Below are 12,251 nucleotides of genomic sequence, written 5' to 3'. Positions count from 1 at the left end.
TGGTTTTGCTCTTGTTGATTGATGAGATATTTTTAAATGGTTAGAATTTTACTCATTTAGCTGTCATATATTCCAAATATATTTCCCATTTTGATGTTGAGCTAGTAATTTTCTTTGGTCATTTGGAAATACTGAATTTAGTATAGCTAACTGCATATTTCATGATTTTTTTCCGTCCTTTTATCCCTAGAAACTCTTTATTTATCACCAAATCAGTTAAATATTTAACTGTATACTCCTCATATTTTTATTATTTCATTTTTTAAAAAATTTTGACTTTTCAATCTTTCTGAAATTTGTTCTAAAGAAAGTGAAAGAAAGTGTTAGCTACTCAGTCGGGTCCGACTCTTTGTGATTCCATGGACTGCAGCCCACCAGGCTGCTCTGTCCATGCAAATTTCCAGGCAAGAATACTGGAGTGGGTTGCCATGCCCTTCTGTAGGTGATCTTCCCGACCCAGGAATCGAACCCAGGTCTCCTGCTTTGCAGGCAGATTCTTTACCATCTGAGCCACTTAGATGGTAAAATAATTACTTAAATTGCTTAACATAATTACTTACAATTACTTAAAATAGTTACTTAGAAATATAAATGAAAGGTGGTTTCCAATCTGATCTGAAAACAGAAAATGTGATTTTAAAATAACTAATAAGAAATATGAGAGGCCTACATGAAGGAAGCTATTCAACTTCACTGAGCACCATAAAAGAAGATGTGAGTAGAGATTCATTTTATGTTCCTTATTGGGAAGTCTAAATACTATAAAGATGCATGTTCTTTCCAAACAATTGTTGGGGGTAGTAACATTCTAGTCATAACCCAGTTGGTTGCCTGGAGTATCCTATTTCTAAAGTCAATCTGAAAGTTGTAGAGGAGAAAAAAAACAGCTCATTTTGTTTCCATCTGTGTGTTTTAGTTTCTTGTGTGAATTAGGCTGATAAAAGATTAATAAGAGAAAAACAAGTTTATTAATCATCATGCGCATTTTGCATACATATGCTCACTCAGCTATAAGAAACTCAAAGAAGTGTTTAGAATTTAGGTTCATATAGCATCTTAACAAAGAACAATACAGTTTTTAAAGAGATGACAGAAGAAAGGCAAGAGACTTCTTGAGTTTCTAGAGCTGCCAATTGTGGGAAGGTAAATTTGGAGGGGGAATCCAGTGGAAGATAAGGGCTAGCTAGTAAACTTTATTACGCATATTCTTCTGGAGCCATCTCTGGGCTGATACAGAGTAATGAAATAATGTCCTTTCTGGTATAGAGGGCAGAGGGGAACAGCTTTACGAATTTATGTCCTGCTTTTAGGCCTATGTGGGGAGGACAGGGAACTTTCCTTATATCTGCTTCTTCTCAATTATCTTCAGCTCAAAATAATCCTTATGCCAGGGTTGGCATGTGAATGTATGGCAAAAACCACCACAATATTGTAAAGTAATTAGCCTCCAATTAAAAAAAAAAGAAACAAACAAAATAAAAAAACAAATGAGAGATGCAGAATGCATTACAAACTGAAGGTGAAGGTATGTTATCTCTTGGGGAAAATGAATATACAGTGAAAAAAATCAAGTTAAAGCCTTATTTCATAGAAGTTGCATTTAAGTGATAAATGATAGGAAAATTGTGTTTATGAAAATATGAAAGTCTATATAGAGAAGTTGTAGATCTTAATTTTATCATAGATCATATAGAAAATTTATTTCCCAGAAAATATATTACTTCCTAAGGTATATCTAATTATCATTATTTTGGTCACATTCCATATTTGCCTGAATGTATCACAATACCTAAGAAAAATAAGTTTTGTTATCTATAGTAGTTTGGTTTAGATTTTGTTATTTATTTATATTATTTTTTGCTAACTCAGTGCCTTTACTTTTACCACATAGATGGAAAAAGCAAAACAAATGCACCGGTCCAATTCTTGAAAGCTTTTTATATGTAATATTCTTCTAAGGGCTTATGCTTTGTTTCAGGATTTTGAAGTATACACTTATAAATATCTCACATAAATATAAAGCTATGTATGAGTTAAACTAAAATCCTATGTAATACTGCTTAAGCATGAGAAGAAACTATACTCATTCACATCACTTTTTTCTCCTAACTTGAAGTAGTAGACCACTTTTAGATAGTCTTTCTCATCTTAATAATTTGTTTCAGAGTATGATTTCTGCCAACATGTTCTTCCAGTGGGCAATCATAATTTAATTCAGCTTTGGAGGAGGAAATTAAATAAAATAACCTTTTCCCATTTGACATTATCTCCAATATGAGGAGAAATTGTAGCTGTTGAGAAACTAGAATAATATGGGAAAGACTGAACTGTGTTGTATCTTGACTTTTCTTCATTAGCCTTTTTTTATTATTTTTGGAAAAAGTGTCAATGAGGCTAGCAGCATTCCCATACCCAAATGTGACAACCCAAAGTATCTCCAGACATTGCTAGTTATTCCTTGTGGGATATCCTCCATCCCTAGGCCTTCCTGTTATTCTCCTTCCCTTCTTCCTTTCAGAATCCATTGAGAGAGTCATGACTGGTATTAAAAAAAAAAGGGGAAACCAGAATAAGACAGAGTAGAAAATATCAAAGTGAATTGCACATCTGTAAAGTATTATTTTAGTGTTGCATGTGTTCTTTAGGCTCACAGTGTAAAATATATATTTTTACTGTGGATCATGGCCAAGAATGTTTTAAAGCTACTTTTTTATTAGGATTTTGTGACTCACTTATCATAGTATTTCCTGCCTCTCCCATCTCTTCTACCAGACTTACCTGGAAAAAGGTCTAAGAATAGTGTTCAGTGGCTAATTGATGTATTGTGGGCATAATACATTTTCTTATTTGATATATTTTAATCTTAATGTTATAATATAATATTAAAATGTTTAATAATAAAGGACGTTTATCAGTTTTCATAATCAGTAACAAGACAAAAATATAATTACAATTGCAAGCCATAATGGAAATGTGATTAACCTAACAAAACAAACAAAATAATTACATACAATTTGAGGGGTCAAGCAGAGTGCTGTGATAAGTGGAAGTGCATAGATGCACACTTTTTTATTTCCTCAGCCAGTCTATGTCTTTTGATTGGTGCATCGAACCTATTTGCCTTTAAGGTAATTATCAATATATGTGATCCTGTTACTGTTCTCTTAATTGTTTTGGGTTTATTTTCTGTAGGTAGAGCTTTTCCTTCTCTTCTTTTCTGCCTAGAGAAGTTCCTTTAGCATTTATTGTAAAGCTGGTTTGGTGATGCTGATTTCCTTTAGCTTTTGCTTGTCTGGAAAGCTTTTGATTTCACCATCAGATCTGAAAGAGAGTCTTACTGGGTAGAATATTCTTGGTTATAGGTTTTTCTCTTTCATCACTTTACATATGTCATGCCATTCCCTTCTGGCTTATAGAGTTTCTGTTGAGAAATCAGCTGATAGCCTGATGGGAGTTCCCTTGTATGTTATTTGTCTTTTTTCCCTTGTTGCTTTTAATATTTTATCTCTGTCTTTAATTTTTATCAGTTTGATTACTGTGTGTCTTGGTAGACTCTTCCTTGGGTTTATCCTACCTGGGAATCTGTGCTTCCTGGACTTGGTTGATTATTTCCTTTCCTATTTTACTAAAGTTTTCAGCTAACTCTTCAAATGTTTTCTCAGGTCCTTTCTCTCTCTCTTCTCCTTCTGGGACTCCTATAATTCAAATATTCATGCATTTAATGCTGTTCCAGAGGTCTCTCAGGCTGTCTCCATGTCTTTTCATTCTTTTTTCTATATTCTGTTCTGAGGCAGTGATTTCTACCATTCTGTCTCCCAGGTCATTTATCTGTGCTTCTCCCTTGGTTATTCTGCTGTGGATTCCTTCTAGTGTAGTATTCATCACTGTTTCTTCTTTAGTTCTTGTAGATCTTTGGTAAACATTTCTTGTATCTTCTCAATCTTTGCCTCCATTCTTTTTCCAAGATCCTGAATCATGTTCACTATCATTATTCTGAATTCTTTTTCTGGAAGGTTGACTCAATTCAGTTTAGTCACTCAGTTGTGTCTGACTCTTTGCGATTCCATGGACTGTAGCACGCCAAGCTTTCCTGTCCATCACGAACTCCTGGAGCTTGCTTAAACTCATGTCCATTGAGTTGGTCATGCCATCCAACTATCTCTGTCACCTTCTCCTACTGTTTTCAGTCTTTCCCAGCATCAGGATTTTTTACTAATGAGTCAGTTCTTCGCATCAGGTGGCCAAAGTATTGGAGTTTCAGCTTCAGCATCAGTCCTTCCAATGAACACCCAGGACTGATCTCCTTTAGGATGGACTGGTTGGATCTTCTTGCAGTCCAAGGGACTCTCCAGAGTCTTCTCCAGTACCACAGCTCAAAAGTATCACTTCTTTGTGCTCAGCTTTCTTTATGGTCCAACTCTAACATCCATACATGACTACTGGAAAAACCATAGCTTTGACTGTATAGATCTTTGTCGCTAAAGTAATGTCTTGGAAGGTTGCCTGTCTCCATTTCATTTAGTTGTTTTTCTGGGGTTTTATCTTGTCCCTTCATTTGGGTCATAACTTTCTGCTTTCATCCCAATTAACTTTCTGTAATGTGGTTTCATTTTATTCACTGTGGGATTGTGGTTCTTTTTGCTTCTTCTGTCTGCCCTCTGATGAAGGAGTCTAAGAGGCTTGTGTAAGCTTCCTGATGGGAGGGACTGGTGGTGGGGAAAACTGGGTTCTACTCTGGTGGGCAGGGCCTTGCTCAGTAAAGCTTTAATCTAATTACCTGCTGATGGGTGGAGTTGTGCTCCCTCCTTGGTAGTTTTATGTCCTGAGGCAAGCCAGCCCTGGGCTCTATGGTCAGGTTAATGGCAATCTCCAAGGGTGTTTACACCAAAAGGGACCTTTCTAGACAGTTGCTGGCAGTCCTCTCATCCCTGCAGCAATCCCCTGCTGGCCCACGCCACCACAGGCGACCCTCCCACACTAGCAGGTAGTTTTGGCTCAGTTTCCTGTGGAGTCACTGCTCCTTTTCTCTAAGACTTGGTGTGCACAAGCTTTTGTTTGTGCCCTCCACGACTGGAGTCCCTGTATCCCCCAGTCCTGTGGAAGTGTTGTAATCAAATCCCTCTGGGCTTCAAGGTCAGATTCCCTGAAGATTCCCAGTCCCTTTGTCGGGTCCCCAGGTGGGAAGCCTGAAGTGGTTTTCCAAACCTTCACAACAGTAGGAGAACTTCTTTGGTATTATTGTTCTCCAGTTTATGGGTCAGCCACTTGGTGGGTATGGGATTTGCTTTTTTTTAAATTACATGTTGTCAACCATTTGTCCAGTTGCAGAGAAGACGTGCAGTTTGATCTTTTATCTAAGATCAATTGTGGAGAGTTTTAGTTTCCTCTGTCTTCCAGGTCCTGATCTGACTGATTTTGTTTGACTGTTGTAGGTCTCTTGCTTCTGTGTAAATTCTTGAGAGACTGGGTTAGTAAATGCAAGAAAAATGCGTATGGCAGTTTCCTGAGCAATAAATTGTGAAATATCTGATGTCGTTAGAATCTTTAAGGTGACACAACTGCTTCCTTTTATTTATTTTTGGGAGAGAGTGTATGTAGATATGAAGGTGGGGTAATTTACAGAACAGACCAGAATAGGAGGAAGGGAAGACAGACTGCAAACCTCCAGATAGAAATAGGTGTTTTAAAATATTAAAGGCAAACCCCCAAAGATACCAACTTTATGTATTTATATCTGAGTTTAGATGTCAGTATCCATTGTGAAATTTATCCCCCTATATCATCTCAAGTTTCTTGCAATTTTTAAGTAATTAATTTACTGTATGTCTTTATAAAGAAAAGAGACTATTGAAATGATAGGCAATATACATTAGAAACTTGAGGAAAATCTTGACTTATGGTATTTGAGACTAATTAAACATGAAGGGAATTGTTAACTATGTGAACTAAATTTTTCTTTTTAATAAGGTCTAGTAATGGGGAGATTTAAAAATCTTCAGTTAGGTGTTTATTACTAACACTTTCACAAGTAAAATTTTTTAGATTTATTACTTTGTTTTATATTCACTCAATCTACTGGTAAAATAATTTTATGCTAAGTAATTATTCCAATTGTAACATGAGTCTTAGAACTTCACTACAGAATTTTAAAAAATCAATCACATCAAAGATATAGGTATATAATTATTCTGTTATATTGTGCAGCATTGCACAATTGTTTCATTGTCTTTTCTAAAAGTATACTTTTTATGAGCTGATAAATCAAGTTGCAAATACATATTATGAAGGTGATTTCTGACTTGAAATTATGTAACATAAATATAAGCTGTTTAAGAGGCTAAACTGACTCAAAGTTAATTTGTGAAGTGACTAGACAGAAGGTAGATTTACAACTAGGATAAAGGAGAGTTTTTGTTTCTTGATAAATTGCAACATGTAAAATGTTTAAGATAGTAATTCCTTCTAGTTGTAAAAATATTTTCTTGTTAATTTTGGATAAAACAGTGTATTGAACATTTGCCTAAAAAAAAGGATTATGTTTAATGGAAAACTTAGTATCCAAGAAATATGTCAGGTATATATATTAAGGGAAAATTTTCTTCAAATTTCAGTTTGTGGGATATTTGAGAGGGTGTTTAGCTAGTTGAATGAAAAATTAACAGCAAATTAAATTATTGACTAGTTGTTGAAATTAGTTTGGTAAATAGTAAAGGGTAACATTTAATTTATAATGAAGTCTCTGTTAAATTGAACTAGAATATAGTAGATAGTGCCTAGATATTTCTATTTAGTATGGCTTTAAAATTTTAATAATGAAATTCATTCAATGGACAGAAAAATACACAATTTTGGAAAAGACATTGCTCTTAACTGGTAAGAAGATATCAGAGCAAATACCCTAATGGTGTTACAAATGCTGTACAAACCAATTTTGCTTGACTTACAAAGGGTTGAAATAGCAGAAAAGTTGCATCTATTTCAGTATTTTAAGAAGTATACAGTAGATTCATTCATTCATTCTTTATATCATTAAACCAAAATATATTAAATAGCAATGATTTAGAGTATTAGAGTATGAAACATGAACTATGAAAGCGTTGTTTTATCACCCTAGAATTGCAGCTTTGTGGAACAGGTGTAAGAACTTGTGATCCAAATGACTGCATTTATGCTAACTGACTCATCTAAGAAAATTGTACATTGGATTGGCTTCTGTTTTTGTTAGTGTGTGCTTGAAGCTGTCTGTTTTCCTTTGGAGGATTTATCTATAAGAAGGGCTTCTTGAGAAATTATTTGGGATATGGGTAGCTGTGTTTCAGAGCAAAATGACAGCTCAAATTATTGCCATTCTTAACCCCATTCTTCCTTGTACTGATTCTCTGTCTCTTTTTGTAAAGCTTAGTGTGATTAAGATCTCTTTCAGGAGCAAATAAAGTGAGCCTGACACAATCAGCATGGAATCCTAGAGTACAAGACTGTTGTTTTTTTCAGCAGAGGATCTAATGAAATATAAGGAAAAGTTTCATTACATAGGAATCTAAGATGCTCCTGATACTTTTGTTCAAATCTTGAAATATATATTTATCTTAATTAATTCATGGAATAGATTGTTGAATTAAATAGTAAGATGTATGAAAATTGTGAACGTTAATGAATGACCAAAATGATAAGAACAAGTTGTGATATATACGGTGATATGTATGTTATGATATGTAAGATGAAAAGCATCAAAAAAGAAAACAGAGAATACAAGGCTGCTAAAACTCTAAGTTTAGAATAAATGAATATGAATGGAATATATTTCAGTCTCTTCAAACCAAATGCATTTTAGATATGATTATATTTTACAAAATAAACATATTCAGAAATATGTGTGTGCATGTGTGAATGTGCACACAGTGTCGAAAGAGTCAGCAGTTCAGTCGAGTTTCTTACAGATGATTGTAAAAGCCACTTTATTTCAGCATATCCTATTCTATATATGTTGAGAGTTTTTTAAAGAAAAAAGTAATTTTCCGTGGGACCATTTCGCTTTGCTTTTTTATTAAGGATATCTAGGTTTTGACCTGAAATTTGTGCCTTGTATCTTATTCTTTGAGATAATGAAAGGGGCCTGAGTCTCTAAATTTTACTGAGGAAACAGGAAATAAGTGTTTCTAATTGTAAACTTTATGTATTTTCTCAAAGGAGTAATGTTATTCAGTTCAGTTCAGTTCAGTCCAGTCACTCAGTCATGTCCGACTCTTAGCGACCCTGTGAACCGCAGCATGCCAGGCCTCCCTGTACATCACCAACTCCTGGAGTTTACTCAAACTCATGTCCATTGAGTTGGTGATGCCATCCAATTATCTCATCCTCTGTCATCTCCTTCTCCTCCTGCCCTCAATCTTTCCCAGCATCAGGGTCTTTTCCAATGAGTCAGTTCTTCGCATCAGGTGACCAAAGTATTGGAGTTTCAGCTTCAGCATCAGTCCTTCCAATGAACACCCAAGACTGATCTTTAGGATGGACTGGTTGGATCTTCTTGCAGTCCAAGGGACTCTCCAGAGTCTTCTCCAGTACCACAGTTCAAAAGCATAAGTTCTTTGGCACTCAGCTTTCTTTATAGTCCAGCTCTAACATCCACACATGACTACTGGAAAAACCATAGCCTTGACTGGATGGATCTTTATTGACAAAGTAATGTCTCTGCTTCTTAATATGCTGTCTAGGTTGGTCACAACTTTCCTTCCAAGGAGTAAGCATCTTTTAATTTCATGGCTGCAATCACCATCTGCAGTGATTTTGGAGCCCCCCAAAATAAAACCATCCACTGTTTCCACTGTTTCCCCATCTATTTGCCATGAAGTGATGGGACCAGATGCCATGACCTTAGTTTTCTGAATGTTGAGCTTTAAGCCAACTTTTTCACTCTCCACTTTCATTTTTATCAAGAGGCTCTTTAGTTCCTCTTCACTTTCTGCCAAAAGGGTGGTGTTATTTGCATATCTGAGGTTTTTGATATTTCTCCTGGCAATCTTGATTCCAGCTTGTGCTTCTTCCAGCCCAGGGTTTCTCATGATGTACTCTGCATATAAGTTAAATAAGCAGGGTGACAGTATACAGCCTTGACATACTCCTTTTCCTATTTGGAACCAGTCTGTTGTTCCATGTCCAGTTCTAACTTTTACTTCCTGACCTGCATACAGATTTCTCAAGAGGCAGGTCAGGTGGTCTGGTATTCCCATCTCTTTCAGAATTTTCCACAGTTTATTGTGATCCACACAGTCAAAGGCTTTGGCATAGTCAATAAAGCAGAAATAGATGTTTTTCTGGAACTCTCTTGCTTTTTCCATGATCCAGTAGATGTTGCCAATTTGATCTCTGGTTCCTCTGCCTTTTAAAAAACCAGCTTGAACATCTGGAAATTCACAGTTCACGTATTGCTGAAGCCTGGCTTGGAGAATTTTGAGCATTATTTTATTCGCGTGTGGAATGAGTGCAATTGTGCAGTAGTTTGAGCATTCTTTGGCATTGCCTTTCTTTGGGATTGGAATGAAAACTGACCTTTTCCAGTCCTGTGGCCACTGCTGAGTTTTCCAAATTTGCTGACATATTGAGTGCAGCACTTTCACAGCATCATCTTTTAGGATTTGAAATAGCTCCGCTGGAATTCCATCACTTCCATTAGCTTTGTTCATAATGATGCTTCCTAAGGCCCACTTGACTTCACATTCCTGGATGTCTGGCTCTAGGTCAGTGATCACACCATCGTGATTATCTGGGTTGTGAACATCTTTTTTTTTTTTTTTTTAATTTTAATTTAATTTTATTTTTAAACTTTACATAATTGTATTAGTTTTGCCAAATATCAAAATGAATCCACCACAGGTATACCTGTGTTCCCCATCCTGAACCCTCCTCCCTCCTCCCTCCCCATACCCTCCCTCTGGGTCGTCCCAGTGCACTAGCCCCAAGCATCCAGTATCGTGCATCGAACCTGGACTGGCATCTTGTTTCATACATGATATTTTACATGTTTCAATGCCATTCTCCCAAATCTTCCCACCCTCTCCCTCTCCCACAGAGTCCATAAGACTGTTCTATACATCAGTGTCTCTTTTGCTGTCTCGTACACAGGGTTATTGTTACCCTCTTTCTAAATTCCACAAATTATCTTTTTATTTGCTTGATTCAGCAAATTTAAGGAACCACTTCCAGCCACTAAGCTAGGTACTTGGATCCTGTGGCATAAAAGGCATATGACTATTTTGCTTTTGTTTTAATCTGGGAAATTTTTAAAATTTCACCTTTATTTTTGCAGAATAATTTCTTTGGATATAGAATTCCTGGTTGACAAAATCTCTCCCCCTCTTTGAGTGCTTTGTATGTCATTGAATTTTTTTCTGGTGATAATAGTTTTACCTTCTTTTTGGTCACTCCTGTGTCTGCATAGTCTAATTGTCAGCTAGAGATTTGAACAGAAATTTTGCTCAATATAGTCAGCTTTTAAGGCTTTCACTCTCTGCTAATCAATCTGTGTGTGTGTGTATGGGGACATATTCAGAGTTCAGCCAGTTTTCAAGTCACTTGCTTGAATTTTGCTTTCTACTAGAATCTCTCCAGATCTACCCAGAACATGGTATAATTTCCTTATCAGTGTGATATGTGTGAATTTTATCAAGCTTTTTTCTGTGATTGTCTTATTTCCAGGGTCTCCCTATCTGCCATTCACATTATATACGACTGCAGTCTTAACCTAATAAAGCTGCTGGTTCTCTTGTTGTTTCCTATTGGGTTTACTACTTTTAGCAGACAGAGCCACGACTTTTTATCCCACCCCAAATCAAGGTGCAAAGCTGCTGGTAACAAAGCTGCTGACTTTCCCAGCCAGCCTTACACTGCTAAAGCTACTGATCCTTTGTGTGTATGCGTGCTCATTTGGGTTTGACTCTGAGACTCCATGGACTGTAGCCTTCCAGACTCCTCTGTCCATGGGATTCTCCAGGCACAAATACTGAAGTGGGTTGCCAGTGGATCTTCCTGACCCAGAGGTCGTAACACTGTCTCTTGCGTCTCCTGCATTGACCTGCGGATTCTTTACGACTGGACCACCTGGGCAAATATACTATACCGGAAGGGGGCTGTGGGGGCAGCCCTAGGCGAGAAGGCTTCTGTTATTATCTGGAACTGTAGCATTTTTTTCAATTTTTTAACGAGCCTTTGATTTCCATAGCCATGCATTTGTTGTTTTTGACAATTTCATCCTGGCTTCTACTTGAACTTTTGTGAGGGAACTAGTTGACACTTCAAGCCACTAAGCCAGAAGTTCCTCCCTGCCTGTTTTCATGATTTTGTGAATCTGGAATTCAGGCAGGGTTCAACTACATAATTTTCTTCTTCATAGAGTGCTATGTGGAATAAAGTAAAAAAAGCTGTAATAATTTTTTGTATGGCAACAGATGGTAACTAGACTTACTGTGTTGATCATTTTGTAATGTATAAAAATATTGAATCCCTAAGTTGTACACCTAAAATTCATACAGTATTGCAAGTCAATTATACTTTAATAAAATACAAAATGAAATAAAATTGGAACTTAATGTGTTAAAAAATAAGGGTGAATCATCTTACATCCTTATTTTTTATTTAATCTTTACCAGTTAGGGAGGGTGTTTTCAGAGACTTCCAGTAGGCTTATAATGACAGTTCTTAATCCCACAGGCCAAGGAATCTTAGTTCTTCCAGAGGCCAGATCTGTCCACTGGGGACTGCTATAGTGACCACTGTCGTTGTTGTTTGGTTGCTAAGTCGTGTCCGACTCATTGTGATCCCATGGGCTGTAGCCCACCAGGTTCCTCTGTCCGTGGGATTTCCCAGGCAAGAATACTACACCATGTCCTGCTTCAAGGAATCTTCCCAACACACAGATTGAACCCATGTCTCCTGCACTGGCAGTCGGTACCACTGTTAGAACTTGATAAATTAGTAACAATACCTGTGAGGATATAAGGGCAGGAAGATAATGGAAGAGAAATTAAACTCTGAGCAGGTAAACCTTCTCCAAACCCACTGGAGTTTGAAGCGGGTGTAGATCTGTAAGGATGACCTAGTTGAGGCAGGAGCCAGGAGGGCTCCACATAGCTGCCCCCTGGGGAGGGACCATAACTTCTTACATAAAGGACTCTGCCATGAGCACTGAATATGCAACACTTGGGGCAGTTTGAGGAGTGAGTGCAGTTCTGAGAGGTTCATATGGATGATATTCAAAA

General features: G+C 36.8%; 1 protein-coding gene across 41 annotated transcripts in view; it reads left to right on the top strand.

Annotated features, from left to right (window-relative positions):
- Positions 1 to 12,251, top strand: part of RIMS2 (regulating synaptic membrane exocytosis 2) — a 603,774-nt gene that overhangs the window by 283,795 nt on the left and 307,728 nt on the right. The window lies entirely within an intron of this gene.

The sequence above is a fragment of the Bos indicus x Bos taurus genome, chromosome 14, assembly GCF_003369695.1.
Source record: "Bos indicus x Bos taurus breed Angus x Brahman F1 hybrid chromosome 14, Bos_hybrid_MaternalHap_v2.0, whole genome shotgun sequence".
NCBI classification, from domain to species: domain Eukaryota; kingdom Metazoa; phylum Chordata; class Mammalia; order Artiodactyla; family Bovidae; genus Bos; species Bos indicus x Bos taurus.
This window is presented reverse-complemented; position numbering and strand designations above follow the sequence as displayed.